The 19,428-nt window shown below is 30.3% G+C and overlaps 1 long non-coding RNA gene and 1 pseudogene across 1 annotated transcript; both read right to left on the bottom strand.

The window, feature by feature from the left end:
- Positions 1–317: 317 nt before the first annotated feature.
- Positions 318–15,341, bottom strand: LOC120067629 (annotated as a pseudogene).
- Positions 15,342–16,065: 724 nt separating this feature from the next.
- LOC120067634 lies at positions 16,066–17,018 on the bottom strand. The gene is made up of 4 exons (XR_005478995.1): positions 16,636–17,018; positions 16,480–16,545; positions 16,321–16,396; positions 16,066–16,235 (listed from the first exon to the last, which is right to left on the bottom strand). It is a non-coding gene; the product is annotated as an uncharacterized LOC120067634 (long non-coding RNA).
- Positions 17,019–19,428: the final 2,410 nt, after the last annotated feature.

The raw sequence follows: 19,428 nt of genomic DNA, 5'->3' as shown, positions 1-19,428 counted from the left end.
GAGTTAAATGACAATTGATCATTTTGACAGGAAACGTGATGTTTATCAGATATCAAATTTTGCACACATGAGCTCTAATCCATTAGGCAATGAACCCATATAATTATATTAGATATAACATACATTTGAGAGCATTGACACACTGATAGATTTTCAATTACAAAATATTAGATATCTACACACATTTCCCAAACCCCACAAACATTATATTCTTAATACTAGACATAACAAACACACATGGCACGAAATTTCTTATTTGTAAGAACAAACCAAGCAGAAAGTATCCAAACTATAGGTCACATTATTGTTTTGGGGTCTTAGTTATTGGAAAAATAAGCATCAATGCCTTTGGAAATCTTGGCAAACAATCTCAAGTAGCTTTCTGGGGAAGGCACATTTTCATTTGCCTTTTCAAACTCAACAGTCCATTTTGCAAAGCTTCCTCTACTTTGTTTAACCCTCCATTAATAACTTCAAGTTTTATGTTGAATATTTTGTAAATCTTTAGGACATCTCCTTCAACAATTTCATAGACTATACATTTCTTCACATCATCAACTACTCTCAATAAACATTTTACTGTCAAAGATTGACCACCTGTAAAGCATCATATTTCAAATTAATAAGACCCTCTCTTTATTTTCTCCAAATATAGAACAAAATATTAAGGGTACGTTTGAAAACGTTCTTATTTCCTGTTTTCTTTTTGTGTTTCTCATTTTTTAAGAAACTAACCTGTTTGATAAATATTTCTGTTTCTTGTTCCTAAAATTTCAGAAACATTCATAAAAATGGAGCCGGAATTGAAGAATTACAAAAAGTAGTTTTTTCTGGTCCGTTTTTATTTTATTTAATGTTGTTTATAAAGTCAATTAAAGTATAAATTTGGTTAGTTGGTGAGGAAGCTTACCTAAAGCACTTTTTAACTTTAATGCTCTTGGAATCAAATTTTAGTGTAGACTTTTTTATTTTATTCTTCTTTCTTTCTTATATATTTTCCTTTTTTCTATATATGTTTTTTATATTTATTTTATACTTATTTCTTTCTTTGATTTATATATATTATCTTTATTATTATTTTTATATTTATATGTTAATTCAATTTTTAATTTTGAATTTTCAAATATTTAGATTAAGATATTATTTTAATTTTCAAATTTTCAATTTTCAATAAAATTGTTTTCAAATATACGAAAATGAACCAAAATATTTACATATATAGCAAATTTAATTTTCGATTTTCAAATATTTTGATTTTAAAATTTCAAATTTTTAATAAGGTTGTTTTCAAATATAAGAAAATGAACCAAAATATTTACAAGTACACCAAAATTTTACTATCTATCTGCAGTAGACTACGATAGACTAGTATTTGTGTCTGTTTGTGTCATGATAGACATAGATAGTAATCTATCATAGATAGATTGTGATATTTTACTATTATTTGTAAATATTTTCAGCAGTTTTATTGTTAAAATTATTTTCTTTTTCAATATGTATACATAAATATCTTTTGAATTTTGAATTTTAAATTATGCAATATGAATTTATATATATTTTTAAATTTTATTTCTTTAAGTTTTTCTTACATATGAAAGCCAGTTATAATTTTACAATATATAAATTTTGTTTACTAGATAGTCATTTGGTTCATTTTAATATTTTTACAACCACGACAATTGCATAATAATATAATTGAATTAAATTTGAGTCCACATCATTTAAAATTTAAAACAAATGACTTGAGTGAGAAATAATATTATAAATCAAATTTTGGAAATATATGAATGATAGAAACAATTGTATTATTGTTATTAATTTTACATCGGGACTTATTTGTATTTGATAATTATTTTTTACATTCTAATATATGTTATACATTTTTTATTTTATATAATTAGATTATATTTAAATTATATAAAATATGAAAAAAATATAAAGAAAAAAAATACAAGAAACAAGATATTCATTTGGTTCATTTTAATATTTTTACAAGCACGACAATTACATAATAATATAATTGAATTAAATTTGAATCTACATCATTTAAAATCTAAAACAAATGACTTGAGTGAGAAATAATATTGTAAATAAAATTTAGAAGCATGTGAATGATAAAAAAAATGTATTATTTTTATTAATTTTACATCGGGACATATATGTATTTGATAATTATTTTTTATATTCTAATGTATATTATATATTTTTTATTTTATATAATTAGATAATATTTAAATTATATAAAATATGAAAAAAATACAAGAAACGAGAAATAATAATACTTATCAAATAAGTTTCTATTTTTTTTTTTCAAGAAATAGGAAACATGGATAATTATCAAATATATTTTTGTTTCTTATTTAAAAAAGAAAAAAAAAATAAAAAACAGAGAACGAAAAATAGGAAACAATGAAGTAAAACATTATCAAATCTGACCCTAAATGAACATGTGTATGAGTAATAGTTGATTTGGGCATGTGAGTGGGCTGAGATAAGAATCAGTGGAGAATACATTAGGTGAGCTTGCAAGGACAAAACTTGTTCCTTTTCCGAAAAAAAGAATAAAATGGACATGCTAAAAGTTGGAAAAAAAAAATGGTAAACTTTTAAGAGCTTGGAGATTAATATATATTTTTTTATAATCTAAAATCCCATTGGTTAACCATTTAGCTCATAATCATTTTGTTTTTTTTTTAAAAAAAATTTAAACCTATTTCATCCACATTTCTTACCATGATTTACATCTTTCTTAATTACAATGGTTGAATTCTTAGCCAAATTTCAAAAACAAAGACAACATTTTAATTCTCAAAATTTGACTTGGTTTTTTAAACCATTTGTGAAAAATAGATAACAAAAAAAGAAATTTAGAGGTGAAAATAGTGTCCATAGACTTAATTTTCAAAAACAAAAACAAAAAATAAATTGTTACTAAACAAACCCTTAATTTTTTAAGTACAATTAATCGAAATTAAACCTATAAATACTATTTTCATCGATTGATGTCAATATTTTGAGGTCTGTTTGATAACTAATGGATTTTATTTTATTTTTTAATTGTTGGTTCTCAATATTTAGTTTTTAAAAATCCAGTACGTTTGGTATCCAATTAAATTCTTATTTTATTCTTATTTTTTCTTTTAGGAACGTATTTAAATATAATAAGAATATTTTTTTAAAAAAATCGTTTCCAAAAACCTATTCTCTTGGTTTTTTTCTTTTTTCTTTTTTTTCTTTTTTAACATGCAAGGGTTTTAAAAAATATTCTTAAAGTTTAACTATTTTCAATGCATTTTCTTGATTTTAGAACTTAAAGATTTTAAGAAAATTGGAAACATCTTTTATATTCTCTTTGAATGAGCGGATTCTTTTGTATAACTTAATCATATTTCATTCAAATAATAAAAACGATTTCTTATCCCTACGCAATAGGGGTGTTCATGGGTTGAATTGAGTCGGATTGAAAGACTTTTTAGATACAACCCACTTATTCGGATTGTAAAATTTGTCAACCCAAATAACCCTTATTAAAAAATGAACCCAACCAATATTTGGGTTGGGTTGGTTTGGATTAATCGGGTCATGTATTTAAAACTTTGTTCTAAAAAGAAACTAAACATAAATATGTAAACATCTAATTTAATTATTTTTATATATTGAATTAAGATTAACCATTCAATTTCAATTTATATAGTGAAAATTTTTTTTCTATACTACAAGGAAACTACTTTTAAGAGTTGTTGAAAAATAAGTTATTAAAAAATATTAGAATTAAATATATATATATATATATATATATATAAATAATCGTGTTATAAGTAATAAAAAAATATTTTAAAGTTAATAATAAATTAGATTAGTTCGGGTTATATTAGGTGAACCCATGAACCAACCCAACCCATAAAATTTTCATTTATTTGAACCCAACACAATCCGAATTGGATTGAGTTAATTGATTTTTTTAGGTTATCGAATTTTTTTAAGACCCCTACACGCAAAGGGTTCTTGTTTCATAATAAATTACGATTACAACAAAATAGTGATGTGGTCGACGATTTCTAATTGCAATATTTTCAAGCTTTGATCCTTGAGACTTGCAATTCTTTTCCTTTTATTTTCTTTCAACTCTTTAATAGCGAGTTCCACATTTTTTAAAATATGAAATTGTATGGTAAATAATTTTAAAAATATTTTCTTCTTTTAACTTTATTTCCACATCATTTTGACAATAATATCAGAAGGTCTTTAAAATAATTTCAAATTTTAAAGTTAAAATACTTTGAAAATAAAAAATATTTTTTAAAAAAAAGTAAATTAGAAAACTACAACCCTTTATTGTCTAAAAAAATATTTTTGTTATTTTTCTTCATTTCATTTGTGATTAATCAATTCATTCAAAAGATTGACAGTGTTGTTTTATCAATATGATTTTTTAAAAAAATAAAGTTACAAATAAAGATATAAATTTATAATTATGTATATTAAATGGAAAGTCATTGAAGTTTGATTTTAATTTTTAAAAACATAAAATTAAAAAGGTCATAAAAAATATTTTTATTTTCATTTAAAAAAAAACACAATTATCAAACATATTTTGTATTTTTAATGTTTAAAAATGAGAACCATAAACAATTATCAAACATAATGATAGTGTTTTGGTTAAAAAATGGTAACCAAACATGTATAGATTATGTTTTTTAAAAACCAAAAACTGACAAAAGGTTATCATATACGGGACCTAAGAAACAGTTTCTAAAACTTGTTTTTATGTTTTTGGAAATTTAACTAAGGATTTAAATATTTATATAGAAAATTTAAAAACCCTAAATAAGAAATTGCATGAAATAATAACGTACAATACTAAAAAGCCAATAATAATTATCAAACGGAGAAAAAATGAAATGGAACTCAACTAGGAATTTAAACCTAATACAAATAGAAGAAGAAAAGAGAAAGCAATTTAGTGTCTCACCAAGATGGTAATGAAATAGCACAACTGTAACAACCCAAATTTGTACGCATAACTACAGGAAATTAAATGTCAAATGTTAAGTTGGATGAAATTTTATTTAAGGGATGGTAAATGTAATACCCTAACCCTAATTTAGAAAGCATGAAAATATATAAATTTAATAGAAAAATCGGGTGAAAATTTTGAATTGGAAAAAAATAAGAAATTTATTAATTATCCAAAAATAATGAATAAGGGGGCAGAATCAAGAAGTATTAATTAGAAGTTGGATGCTAGCTAATTCAGGAGACAAAGGGCAATAGATAACTTTTTGTTTGGGCACTGCTCATTGGAAGAATTGGAGGTGAATTAATTGTCTATATACTCTTAAAATTTGAAAGAGTTAAAAAGGGGAAGTGGAATCCACAAGCAGTGAAGGCAACCCACACGTGAAAACTAGCGAGAGTGGAGAGAGCGAGATTGGAGAGAAAATTGGAGAGAGAGAGATTGGAGAGAAAATTGGAGAGAGCGAGATCCTCAGCGAGAAAATGGGAGAGAGTGAGAGCCACGAGAGTAAACCAGCGAAATCTGGAGAGAGCGAGATCCACAAGAGTAAACCAGCAAGAAAGCTGGAGAGAGCGAGATCCACGAGAACTAAACCAGCGAGAAAGCTGGAGAGAACGAGATTCTGAGAACAGAGAGAGCGAGCTTTGGATAGAAGCATGGATTATGCGTTGAATTTGGCCACGATCTTATAGATTATACATGGAGAACCCTAAAATTGAATACAAACAAAGGTTGATGACGTAAGGGAAAACATTAGCCAAAATTAGGTGTCTTATTAAGATAAATTCTTACACCTAAGTAATTTTAAAAGAAGCCATTTGTAGGATGAGTTGTCACACAGAGAAGAGCTGAAAATGGTTATTAATATGAGGCTTTGGCTAGAAGTTAAACTCATTCTCAAACAAAACTCAGTAGTAAAATTGTGTGAAAATGGTGAAGTAATTCTGTTAGTTAGAAGGAGAAAAACGCGAGGGAAGTGTTGCCAATATTTTCTTCTGGTTAAGAGGGAAACTGCTACTGATTAAACCATAAGGAATGATAAGGATAACTAGGATCGTAGACAAGGTAAGTAGTTTATCTCTCCCTCTCTTTAAGTATTTCATGGTAGTGTACCTTTAATATGTTGCTAATTTATGTTATTGTTATGTTGCATTACATGTTTTAATACATTTTATCGACAAGGGACCCTATGCATTATGTTTGTTCACACGATGAAATAAGATTAAATTTTAATTAGATAAAGGTTATGCTTCTAGGGCTAGCAGGCATGTATGGTTGCACCCCTCTAGACCCAATTCTATGTCAATATTATGCTAGGGACTAACAGATATGTATGGTTGCACCCCTCTAGTCCAATATCTTACATTTATGTTAATGGTTGATGTTGGATGCGACTCTGGCCCTACTGACTGCATGACCTGCTAATCATCAGATGAGTTAGTTTTCTGCCTATGTCCTCATTTTCCTATCAGGGCGGGAGAAATTTACGTTAGAAGCATAACCGACCACCACATGTTATTATATGTTTTTCGGTCCCAATCATATGTTTTTAGGACATGTTGCATGTGATTGTGCATTTGGTCACTACCCTATGTGAGAAATACTACTGGGTATTTATATACTCATCTATTCATTCAGACTTTGTAGATAAGGACACAGCGTAGGTGGCAGAACTGGACGTCGCTCAAATGGCCAACCATCAAACTCACTATTATAGGCATATGCATTTTTGTATCACTATGCTGATATTTTATAGATCCTGGTGTTTTGTAAAATAAACTTTTTATATAGTTTTCTACCTAATTAATAAAATCTTAGATATGTTTTTTTGAGATTTTTACCAAAACTCATCTCATGATAGAAAAGTCTAAATATGCATGTCGTAGCGGTCAGACCATAATATGTAAGGATCCGGTCGTTACAACAACACTACCAGCAGAGAAATTTTCTCCTTCTAAAAGTTGAATACCTTTGTACTGCTCAGGAAACATATGAACCAAATCCCCCACATGATTTCTGAAGAAACCATAGAACTTTTCAATGGGAGATTTTAGCTGAACCTTTACCCAAATACTATACTTTGGCTCATTTTGATTTTTTTTTTTTTTTTTAATGTGATAGAAATCTTTAGGCTAAGTGAAGGATTGTATAGTTAAATTGGATGGTTATTTTAGGAATGATATGAACTTCCACTCAACAATTTGGCTCAACCTTTTTTTTTAATCATTCTTTTACCATGATGCCCATAAATTTACTTTCCCACCAAGTGTGTTTTAATTTCAGACCTATCTCTTGCACACTAGCAAGATATTTAAATATATATATAATAATCTTGTTTGTTTGTTGCTTCCACTTTGGCTTCAATCCATTTGACAACATATGGGGAAAAGTTCAAATTGTCTATAAATAGTGCTTTATTTTGTGGATTTTGTATATATGAAAATTTTGGTGAGAAAATTTTTTATTTCTATTATGAATATTACAATAATAAATAGATCTTCATTGTTTAGTGTCCCAAAAGTCATGTATCATCCTTTATATTGTCCATATGCCTTATAATTATTCATGCTTGGTGTCTATGAAAGTTCACATCCTACTTGCCACTTTGCCTATAAATAGTGACATTTGATGGATCTTAAAATCACACATACATCGGTAAGAATTTCATTCAAAATTTCACTAATTTTCATATTATCTAATTATCTAATTTTAGTTATTCTATGTTATATTATATTTTATATATTTAATATTATTATATTATATTTTCTCTATATCTGTGTTCCCACTGTACTCCTCAAATTCATAACATATTATCAGCACGAGCTCTTGTCGTTTTTTCTGCTAAAGGTAGGTCTTAAAGGTACATTAGTTTTTCTCTCTTCGTTACAATTAATAAATTCAATGTTATTTTGCATGTTCAATATCTATTAAATTTCTAACATAAGTACAATATTTTATGATAGTGCTGTCATGACAAATCTCACAAAAATTAGAATTTGTCAGCCTTGATATTAATGACAATAATTATTTGTCATGGGTACTTGATGCAGAAATCCACTTGGATGTTATGAATCTTGGGAAGACCATTAAATAAGAAAATACGACATCCAGTCAGGATAAAGCAAAAACTATGATTTTTCTTCGTCATCATCTTCACGAGGTAATGAAAATGGAGTATCTTATAATAAAAGATCCTTGTATCTTGTGGAAAAATTTAAAAGAGAGGTATGATCATCAAAAAAAAATTATTCTTCCTAAAGCTCGTTATGAGTTGATGCACTTGAGGCTAGAAGATTTCAAATCAGTAAGTGATTACAACTCCGCATTATTTAAAATCAGTTCGAAATTTTTATTATGTGGAGAGAAAATTACTGATGTTGATATGTTAGAGAAGACATTTTCTACATTTCATGTCTCGAATATGCTCTTGTAGCAGCAATATCGAGAGAAAGATTTTAAACAATATTTTAAATAAATTTCATGTCTTCTCATGGCCGAACAAAATAACTAGTTATTGACGAAAAATCATGAATCTCGACCAACCGAAAGGACGCCATTTCTTGAAGTGAATGTTGTGAGTTTTAATAATAATCATGGTCGAGGTCGTGATCGGGTCGAGGTCGTGATCGTGGCAGAGGAAAAAATAGTTATTATTTTCATGGTTGTCATTTTAATCATTCAAATTTCAAAACAACCACACAAAATGATGATCACAAAGGAAAAGTTCCCCAAGATAAGAGTTCAAAAAGTGTTGAAAATAATGTTTCCGATGCGGAATGGCTTGACAATGGTCACGTACATGTCGTACGTCAAAAAACTTAGTTGACCTCTATCAAGCCTCCCTAAAGGAAAAAGAGAAAAATGTGGAAGCAGATTTTGCATACTAGGATAATGACATATTTGACCCATCCCATATGACAAATTTGGATGTAGCGGACTAAAGAGAAGATTGGCGCAATTGATAGAACATCAAGTGTTTCTTTTGATTTTAAGAATTTCTATACTTAACGTTATCTGTCTTCATGTCTTTTTAGTAACTTTTGTATATTTTTAATGTTGTTTTTCTTATCGTAATTATTTTTTTTAATGAAGAAATATGGATCATTTTTATATGTTGAGTGTTTCAAAAATGAGCAAAGAAGATCTATGTCTAGTAGATAATGCAACTACACACATAATACTTACAAATAAAAAATACTTTTCCAAATTGACAATGTTGAAAGCAAAAATAAATACAATACAATATTAGGTTGTTCAAATTTGATCGACAGTTTTGGAAAAGAAAATATTATTTTGCCTAGAGGACCAAAATTTACAATTGAGAATGCATTGTTCTCTAGTCAATCAAAGAAAAATCTTCTAAGTTTTAAAAATATACATTGCAATAATTATCATATTGAGACTAATAGTAAGATAAATGTGTAATATCTATATATCATATCCACTACCTCAAATGAAAAACGTATATTGGAAGAGTTGCCTGTTTTATCTTCTAGATTGTATTTTACTCATATATGAGTAATTAAAACACATGCAACAATGAACCTGAAGTTCATGAATCCAGACATATTTACAATTTGGCATGACCGATTGAGTCATCTAGGATCTATAATGATGAGGAGAATTATTGAGAATTCAAATGGACACTCATTTAAGAACCAGAAGATTCTTCAATCTAATGAATTATCATGTGATGCTTGCTCTCAAGGAAAATTGATAATTAGACCATCACCAGCTAAAGTGGGGACTAAATCACCTGAATTTTTAGAACGAATTCATGGTGATATATGTGGACCCATTAACCCACTAAGTGGACCATTTACATATTTTATGGTATTAATAGATGCATCCAGCAGATGGTCACACATGTGCTTATTATCAAGTCGAAATCTTGCATTTGCAAGATTACTTACTTAAATAATTAAGTTAAGAGCACAATTTTCTGATTATACAATTAAGACCATTCGTCTTGATAATGTTGGTGAATTTACATCTCAAGCTTTTGATAATTATTATATGTCAATTGAGATAAGTGTTGAACATCTTGTAGCTCACGTTCACACACAAAATGGTTTAGCAGAATCATTTATAAAATGTTTGAAATTAATTGCAAGACCATTACTTATGAGAGCTAAGCTTCCTTCATCTGTATAGGGACATGCTATTTTGTATGCAACGTCACTTGTACGCATTAGGCCAGTCGCTTATCATAAGTACTCGTCATTACAATTAGCTTATAGTCATGAACCAAATATTTCTCATCTGATAATTTTTGGATGTGCAGTATATGTTCCAATTGCTCCACCACAATGCACTAAGATAGGTCCTCAAATGAGGTTAGGAATATATATTGGATATGATTCCTCAATAATTATTAAATATCTTGAGCCCTTTACGGGTGATCTATTTACTGCATGGTTTGCTGATTGTCATTTTAATGAGACAAAATTTTCAACATTAAGGGGAGGAATTAAGAAGTTGGAAAAAGAAATTACATGGAATGCATCGTTATTGTCTCATTTAGATCCCCATACAGATCAATGTGAACTTGAAGTTCAGAAATAATTCACTAGTAAAATATAACAAATCAATTACCAGATGCATTTATAGATGCAAAGAAAGTAATTAAGTCACATAACCAGCTGCAAATGTTCCATAAAAGATTAATATCTCAACACAATAAGTTGTCACTAATTTTTCTGGAACACGTCAGAAGCACGGTAGACCAGTAGGTTCCAAAGATAAATATCCTCGAAAACAAAAAATAATTAATAGTGAAAAAGACTTGGTTAAGGTTGTAAATACCCATAAAGAAATCATCGACGTGACTAGTGAGGAAGGTGAAATACCTAAAGATAATAATGAAATTTCAATAAACTATGTCATGACAGGAAAAAGATAGAATCGAACTAATGTAATTATTGACAACATTTTTGTGTATAATGTTGCTCTTTATATTATATCTGAAAATGAGGATCCTGAACCTAAATCTGTTGAAGGACTTCGACATAGAAAAGATTGGCCTTAGTGGAAAGAAACAACCGAGGCAGAATTAAACTCACTTTCAAAATGTCAGGTTTTTTTACCAATAGTCTGAACACCAGAAGTATTAAATTTATGAGATACAAATGAGTATTTGTGAGGAAAAGAAATGAAAATAATGAGGTTTAAAGCAAGAATAGTTGCACATGGTTTTTCACAAAGATCTGGTATTGATTTTGAGGAGACGTATTCTCCGATGGTGGATGCAATTACATTAAGATATTTAATTGGCTTGACTCTATATAAAAGTATGGATATGCATCTTATAGATGTAGTCACAACATATTTATATGGATCTCTTGATAACGATATTTATATAGAATCCCAGAAGAATTTAAGGTACCTAAACATATACTTCAAATTCCCGAGAATGGTATTCAATAAAGTTACAGAGATCACTATATGAATTGAAACAATCAAAATAGATGTGGTACAATCGCTTGGGTAGATATTTATTGAAAGAATGATATCAAAATAATCCAATATGTCCGTGTGTTTTTATAAAGAAATCACAATCAGGATTTGCTATTATAACTGTATATGTTGATGACTTGAATATAATTGGAACTCTTGAAGAGCTTTCAAAGGCAATAGAATATCTTAAGAAAGAATTTGAGATAACAGATCTCGGAAAAACAAAATTTTACCTTGGTTTGCAAATTGAGCATTTAGCAGATGGAATATTTATTCATCAGTCAACTTATACAGAAAAATTTTTGAAAAGAATTTATATGAACAAAGCACATCAATTAAATATTCCAATGGAAGTCCATTCATTGGATATAAACAAAAGATATATTTCGACCTCGAGAAGATAATGAAGAACTTCTTAGTCTTGAAGTACCATATCTTAGTGTAATTGGTGCCCTTATGTATCTTGCTAAATATACAAGATCAGATACTGTATTTTCAGTAAATTTATTAGCTAGATATAGTTCTTCTCCTACAAAAAAACATTGGAACGGAATTAAGCATATACTTCCTTATCTCTAAGAAACAATCGATATGAGTTTTTTTTATTCAAATAAATCAAATTTTGATCTAGTTGGTTATACAGATTCTGGATATTTATCTAATCCACACAAAGATAGATCTCAAATAGGTTATCTGTTCACATGTGGAGGAACTGCTATACCATTTCGATCGGTGAAACAGACTATAATAACTACTTCCTCAAATCATGATAAAATTCTTGCAATTCACGAGGCTAGTCGAAAATGTGTATGGCTAAGGTCAATGACTCAACACATTCGTGAAACGTGTAGCTTGTCTTCTAATAAAAATCTTCCAACAATATTATACGAAGACAACAAACTTTGCATAGCTCAAATCAAAGGAGAATATATTAAAGGAGATAGAACACTGAAGCTTTTCTACATTCATGATCGTGAAGAAAATGGCGACATCACTGTACAAAAAGTTTGTTCGAAGGATAACCTCACAGACTTATTTACAAAAGTATTACCAACCGCAACTTTTGAAAAAGTGGTGCACAACATTGGAATGCGGCGACTCAAAGATCTTAAGAGATGTTTTCATGAAGGGGAGTAAATATATTGTATTCTTTTAGGAGTACGTATTATATGAAATGTGTACTTTTTTTCCTTCACTAGGTTTTTTTTTATTGGATTTTTTCTAGTAAGGTTTTAACAAGGTATATTTCATATATATATATGGGCATCTAAGGGGGAGTATTATGAATATTATAATAAAAAATAGATAATTGGTTAGTGTCCCAAAGACCATGTGTCGCCATTCATGTTGTCCATGTGTTTTGTAGTAATTCATGCTTGGTGTCCATGTAAGTCCACATCCTACTTGTCACATTACATATAAATAGTGGCATTTGATGGATCTTAAGATGATATACCCATTGGTGAGAAATGCACACCAAATTCCACTAAAATTTCTCATTTACCAATTTTATAATTTTAGTTTTTATTTATTTATTATTGTTATATAAAAATATTATTATATTATATATTTCATATCCGTATTTCCGTTTTGCTCCTCAATTTCATAACAAAGGAATCAATGTTTTCACAATCATTTAAAGTCCCAAACACTCAAATCAGCGTTTTCTTTGTAAAGTCTCTTGAGAGGCGAACAAAGTAGTTTATAACTTAGATATTTTGCCTTCCTCTTTCAGATTCTCCTACGTCTGGAATGAGGTCTTCCGGATTTTGTTATTCTCCTTATCCTCGAAGGTGGATGATTTCGTGTTGAATTTTGTGTTCTATTAGTTTCAATTTGTATTTATATTTGGAAAAAAGAAAAAGGAAAAAAAACCAACGTTCAAATCCCCACCACTACCACCGTCGCCATCACCGCCACCACCACCACCATTACCACCTTCGCCGTCATCACCAACGCCACTGTTGCCACCACTGTGGGGTTTCCATTCTCAGTCCATCAGCCTCGTTGATGATGTCACTCACCACAAGCCCCCAACATCATTACTTCCACGAACACTTCAAGAACTTAACTAGAGCTGTTTCAATTTCTGCATAGGAACGAGATGGGGATTCCCCGATTAGGCGGGGAATGTGGGAAGGAGTGAGAAAAAAAATTCTCGTGAGCTAAATAGGGACAGGGTCGGGGAATGCATTCCTTGTCCCCGCCCCCGCCCCCACCCCTCTGCCCGTTCCCCATCCCCACCCCAATTAGCTTCTACATATTTATTTACTATAGTTATCTAATGTTATGTTGTTATTATCATTATATAAATATTACATTTAAATTTAAATTTGATTATTTATTGGGAATGATAATGAATATGTTTACATTGAATATTTAAATTTAGATTATATATGTGAATAATTTGATTTATATTTACTTCTTTCTACTAAAAAAAGTAATTAGCTTTTTTAGGCCAAAATTTGAGTATTTTATCTTTAAATTCAAATTTTCATTTAAAACTAACAATAATAAACTATTTAATGAAAATTTAATTATTTAATTAAAATTTGCTCACATTAGTGATTTAAATTAATTAATTTTTACAAAAAAATAACGAAAAAAATTCCTCAAGAAGAACCGGATCCCCGCAAATTTCCTGCGCGAAATCTCTACCCCGATTCCTGTGGGGAATTTCACGGGGATGAGGAATGAAATGGAAAGCGAGGTTAGGGATGGGGAATGATATCTTCGGCCCTGCTCCATCTGGTAGACATTGTTGGCTTTTTGGCCCTTAATCTCAAATTAATTAATTTTAATTAATTAGTTAATCAATGTTTTGATGATAACAAACTCAATTTTTAATTACTGAAAATCTTAGTATTTTAATATGACCATAACGTAGAGCTCGGAACAACGATTGCAACACCTCTTGAATCACACAAATCGGAGCTAAAACAAAGACGATATGACTGAAACAAGTTTATAGAGAAAATACTGTGCTGGATGATGGGGCATAACAAGACCATTTGTATGTAGACATGTGGCAAATCATTAAGAGATTAACATATGATGGACTTTTGATTTTTGGATTCGTTTAAAATAAAAAAAAAATTGAAATTAAAAAGAAATTTAAAAGGAAAATAAATTTAATATTATTTTATGTTTGTGTCTAACGGCTAGTTTTTTACACATGGTATGTTTTTTATTTTTGGATGGACTTTAAAGAGAATGAATTTAAAAAGAAAATGAATTAAAAGAAAAATAGATTTAATATTATTTTATGTGTCTAACGGCTAGTTTTTGACACATGGTATATTTTTTTTATTTTTTGGATTAATTTTAAAAAGAAAATGAATTTCAAAAGAAAAGGAATTTAATATTATATTTTGTTTGTATCTAACGACTAATTTAGTTTAAAATCTTCACCATTGATTTTTTTTTTCCAAAATCTAATGGTCAAAATTAATTGTGGTTTCTAAAAATTTTTCCATCTCTATATAAACCATCTTCCTTTCCAAATTTTAAAGGAACAAATTTTATATTTCATAATTGTAACGACCCGACCCTCTAGGACTTAGGTTAGGCCGACTAAAATAAATGCATTCATAGAATTTAAAACGACGCTCAGTTATGTTGAAATAAATGCTAATTAAACAAGAGAAGTTCAAAAGACATTTATTAAATGCAATTGTTAAAACAATAATAGGGTACCCAAAATTCGTAAAGACTAATAAAAGTATATAAAAGTAATAATCCTTAATAATAAATTTCAAACAGTAAATTAAATATTAAGGGAAAAATAAAGACTTTAAATTTCATGATGCATAAGCGAAAAAAAAAAAAAATAGTCCTAGTGACACGATCACGAATTCCGCTGCACCATCGTCAGTACATCTTTACCTTTACCTGAAACATCAACATAAGAAAGAGTGAGTATGAAATACTCAGTAAGTAACCCCACCATTAGGGTCAGGCTAGGCATCTATGTCCTTTAGATACCCACCTACGGCACATAAACACATGAAACAGGTATGAGACTGAGTTTTATCCTACTGTAGTTAAGTATGTCCACAAAATTGGTGAATCTCGAAGGAAACACAAAACTGGTGAATTCCGAAGGAAACAAAAACTGGTGAATCCTAAAGGAAAAATAAAACTGGTGAATCTGGAAGGAAACACATACTGGTGAATCTCGAAGGAAACACAAAACTGGTGAATCCCGAAGGAAACACAAAACTGGTGAATCTCAAAGGAAACATATACTGGTGAATCTCGAAGGAAACACAAAACTGGTGAGCATCTAACTAATTAGTGAGGATATTCACACAGTCTCAACGTTAAAAAATCAACACCGTACGAATCTATGACATACATGTAATCCTCGATACCATGGCTCTACAACATACACATAGCCCTCAACAACATATTCTACAACATTCATGTATACCTTAACATCATAATTCCACAACATACACGTATGCCTCAACATCAGCAGATCAGATATCAACATATGAAAACACATACCATCTCATACTAACGATCAAGTGTCTAGGTGTATATTTAAAAAAAAAAAAAAGAACTCGTGCCAGAACATACTTGGTTCAGGTCATACTATCAGGCAACATGCTAACATTTACCATAACATACACTCATCATGCTAGCATACAAATAAAGCCTGGCCCATGGGCAGTTCCAGTGGTAAGATTACTTACCTTAATCGAAATTCCACAGATAAACTCAGACAACCAAACGATGACCGCGGTTTGAAGAAACGACCCTAACATACGAATACAACTATTAAGTTTCAGTCCAAAAATAATTGCGACATCTCAGAGTCAAAACCACAATACCCAAAATCTTACCCAAGGAACTCGATTAACAACCACTCCAAATCTCCTTTCAACAGATTTTAACTCCCAATGGACGACAACTCGGAACCTTAGAGATACAAGGGTTAAATCAAACTTAATTCAGTGATCAAAGCATGCCCACAAACCAACAATAAGGACTATATCTCTTACCAAAACTCTTGTCGAACGATCTCGAACCCACTGGACAGCCCCTCCAACAGTTTCCTCGATTCAAATCTAAGGCCAAAAATAATTCGAATAAGTTAACCTTCATTCCAAACTTAATGGGGGCCTAAACTTCCACCCAAAAATTCACAAAAGGCTTACCTAAAACTGCCAGATCTGGCGAACCCAAAGATGACGATAGTGGCGGACAACGAACAGAGGGCTAGGAGGCGCTGCAGCTAGAGACTAGAGCGGCAACGGACGGCGAACGTGCAAATCCGGTGGCTGGTCTCGGACCTGGGCAAAATCGGCACAGTGGGCAAGTCAAAGTGGGAGCGACGGTGACGCACAGATCCGGTGACTCATGCGGCGAAGGGAAGGAGTGAGGAAGGCACGGCGATCAGACAACTGTGAAGATGGCAAGGAAGGCACGGCTGAAGAGCTGGGCGACTGGCAGCGTGTCTGACCGCTGGATCTGGCCGGCCGGAACCCACGAACGGTGGAGATTGACGGCTGAGAGGGGGTAGTGAAGCGGCATTGGAAGCAGAAAAGGGGGGGGGGGCTTGCGTGAGGGAGAAGGCATGAGGGGGTTCTTTTATTTTTAAAAAATACTAATAATAATAATAATAATAATAAAGGAAATAGTATAATTGTAATTAAATCGTTCCTTATTCCACTTTATACTATTTAATTCCTTTCTTTTCTTCCAAATATAATTATTCCTACCATAACTTTTCAAATTGAATTTGAACAATTGAATAATTTTGAATAATTTCAGGCAACACTTAAATCCTCCACTTATACTTAAATTAAATAAAATTTCAAACATGCCCTTCAACTTCAAGGACAATTACTGAAAAAAGGAAAATTTTCATTATTAATAAATAAATAAAAAGGTGCGGGATGTTACAGTGAATCCTCCAAAACTGAAAAGTTCCATTGTTGCTCTCTCTAAGTTCACAATTTTTTTTTTCATTTTATTCTGAGAGAGTGTTATTGTATTGTGAAGATAAATTTTTGTTGAATGCTTAAACTTATAAATCCTCTCTAGTGAGAGTTGTATTGTGTTCTTCAAAAATTTCCAACATTTGTAACGGTTGATCCTAAACCGTGCAAAGAATCGAGTTTGCTCTTGAACCCGTAAAACGGTGGGTGTTAACGGTTGGGCTCTAATCCGTGGAAAGAATCGAAAGATTTTATTCTTATTCCCAAGAGGCACTTGGGGAATGAGTAGGTCGAGTTTGACTGAACCACTATAAAATTACGGTGCTTTCTTCTTTAACTCTTTCCTTTTTATTTTTGCAATTAATTTAAGCAATTTATTGTATGTTTTAGTTTGTTCCTATTTATTTGCTTAAATTTGATAGAATTAAATTATCATATTTTTGTCATTTATTTGTTGCATAAATTGAATTTCTTATTATTTATAAAAAGTGTATTAATTAGTTTAATTGGGTTAATTTAGAAAAAAAGTTTAATTAAACCCTATTCACCCCCTCTAGGGTTGTCATATCGATCCAACAATTGGTATCAGAGTGGGTTGCTCTTCTTGAAATATTCATTTCTTGATAAACTTAATTGTTTTTTAGCTATGAAACTTTAGGTTTTATCCCTTTTACCAATAGTCAATCTATTACAAGCCTCATTTCATTAATGGTACTAATTATAGTTATTTGAAAAATAGAATGAGATTTTTCTTGCTTTCTATTGATATTTGATTTATGGGATATTGTTGAGGAAGTTTTAAAATTTCAACAAAAGTGTTGATGGTATTAGCACTATAAACCTAAGGAAGAATGGTCAATAAATGAAAAGAAAGCATGCTCTTTAAATGCAAAGCTATTAATTGCTTATTTTTGTGCTTTGAATGAAGTTGAGTATAATAGAGTGTTATTTGCAAAACCGCTAAGAGATATGGGATAAATTAGAAATTACACATGAAGAAACTAGTCAAGTAAAAAGAAACAAAGATTGACATGTTAGTTCATCGATTGAAATGTTTTCAAATTGATGAAAATGAAGCATATTTCCGATATGTTTATTAGATTTACTAACATTGTCAATGCTTTAGAAGGACTTGGGAAAAAGTACTAAAATCTTGAGAAGATAAAGAAGCTATTGTGGTCTTTGCCTAAAACAATGGGAGCCTAAAGTCACTGCCATTCAAGAGGCAAAGGATCTCAAAACCTCTCTCCACTGATGAACTCATGGCTCGTTGTTGACGTATGAGATAAAGGTCAAGAAAACATGGGATGAGAAGAAAAAGAAAGAAAGAGTATAGCTTTAAAGACCATCTCTTTAGAAGTTGACTCCCAAGATGAAGTATGACCTGATGAAGATGATGTTGCCTATCTTTCACATAAGTATAAGAACTTCATCAAGAGAAAGAAGCAATTCAAGAGCATCTCTCCAACCAAAAGAGTCAAAAGTAAAAAAGAGCAAAAAGGATGAGGTAATATGCTATGAATGCAGAAAGCCGGGTCATATTAGAAACCGATTGTCCTTTTTCTCAAATCATCCAAGAAATCCAAGAAGAAAGCAATGAAAGCTACTTGGGATGTAGTGATGAAAGCGAAAGTGAGAGTGATAATGAAGAAGTGGAAATTTTTGCTTCATGACTCATAGTGACAAAGAGGATGAACAAAATTGATGAAGTATTCTAGAACCTCTTTCTTATTAATGAATTGTTCGAAGCTTTTGAAAATATGCAAAATGATTTAGAAAAACTTAGTTCTAAGTATGTTGTGCTTAAAAAGAAATACAATGTTTTATCTAGTAAAAATAAGTCTTTACTGAAGAATTGCTTGCTTAAAAGAGAATGAGGCATGATGCTATGCATATTGATGAAATGAATATTTCTTGTGACAAGCATGTCTTTTGATTGTGATGAGAAAAATGCCTTTCTTGACAAAGTAAATTTCTGAGCAGATAGTGTGTGAAAAAGATAATTTGATT

This window comes from Benincasa hispida, chromosome 1 (genome assembly GCF_009727055.1).
Source record: "Benincasa hispida cultivar B227 chromosome 1, ASM972705v1, whole genome shotgun sequence".
NCBI lineage: Eukaryota > Viridiplantae > Streptophyta > Magnoliopsida > Cucurbitales > Cucurbitaceae > Benincasa > Benincasa hispida.
This window is presented reverse-complemented; position numbering and strand designations above follow the sequence as displayed.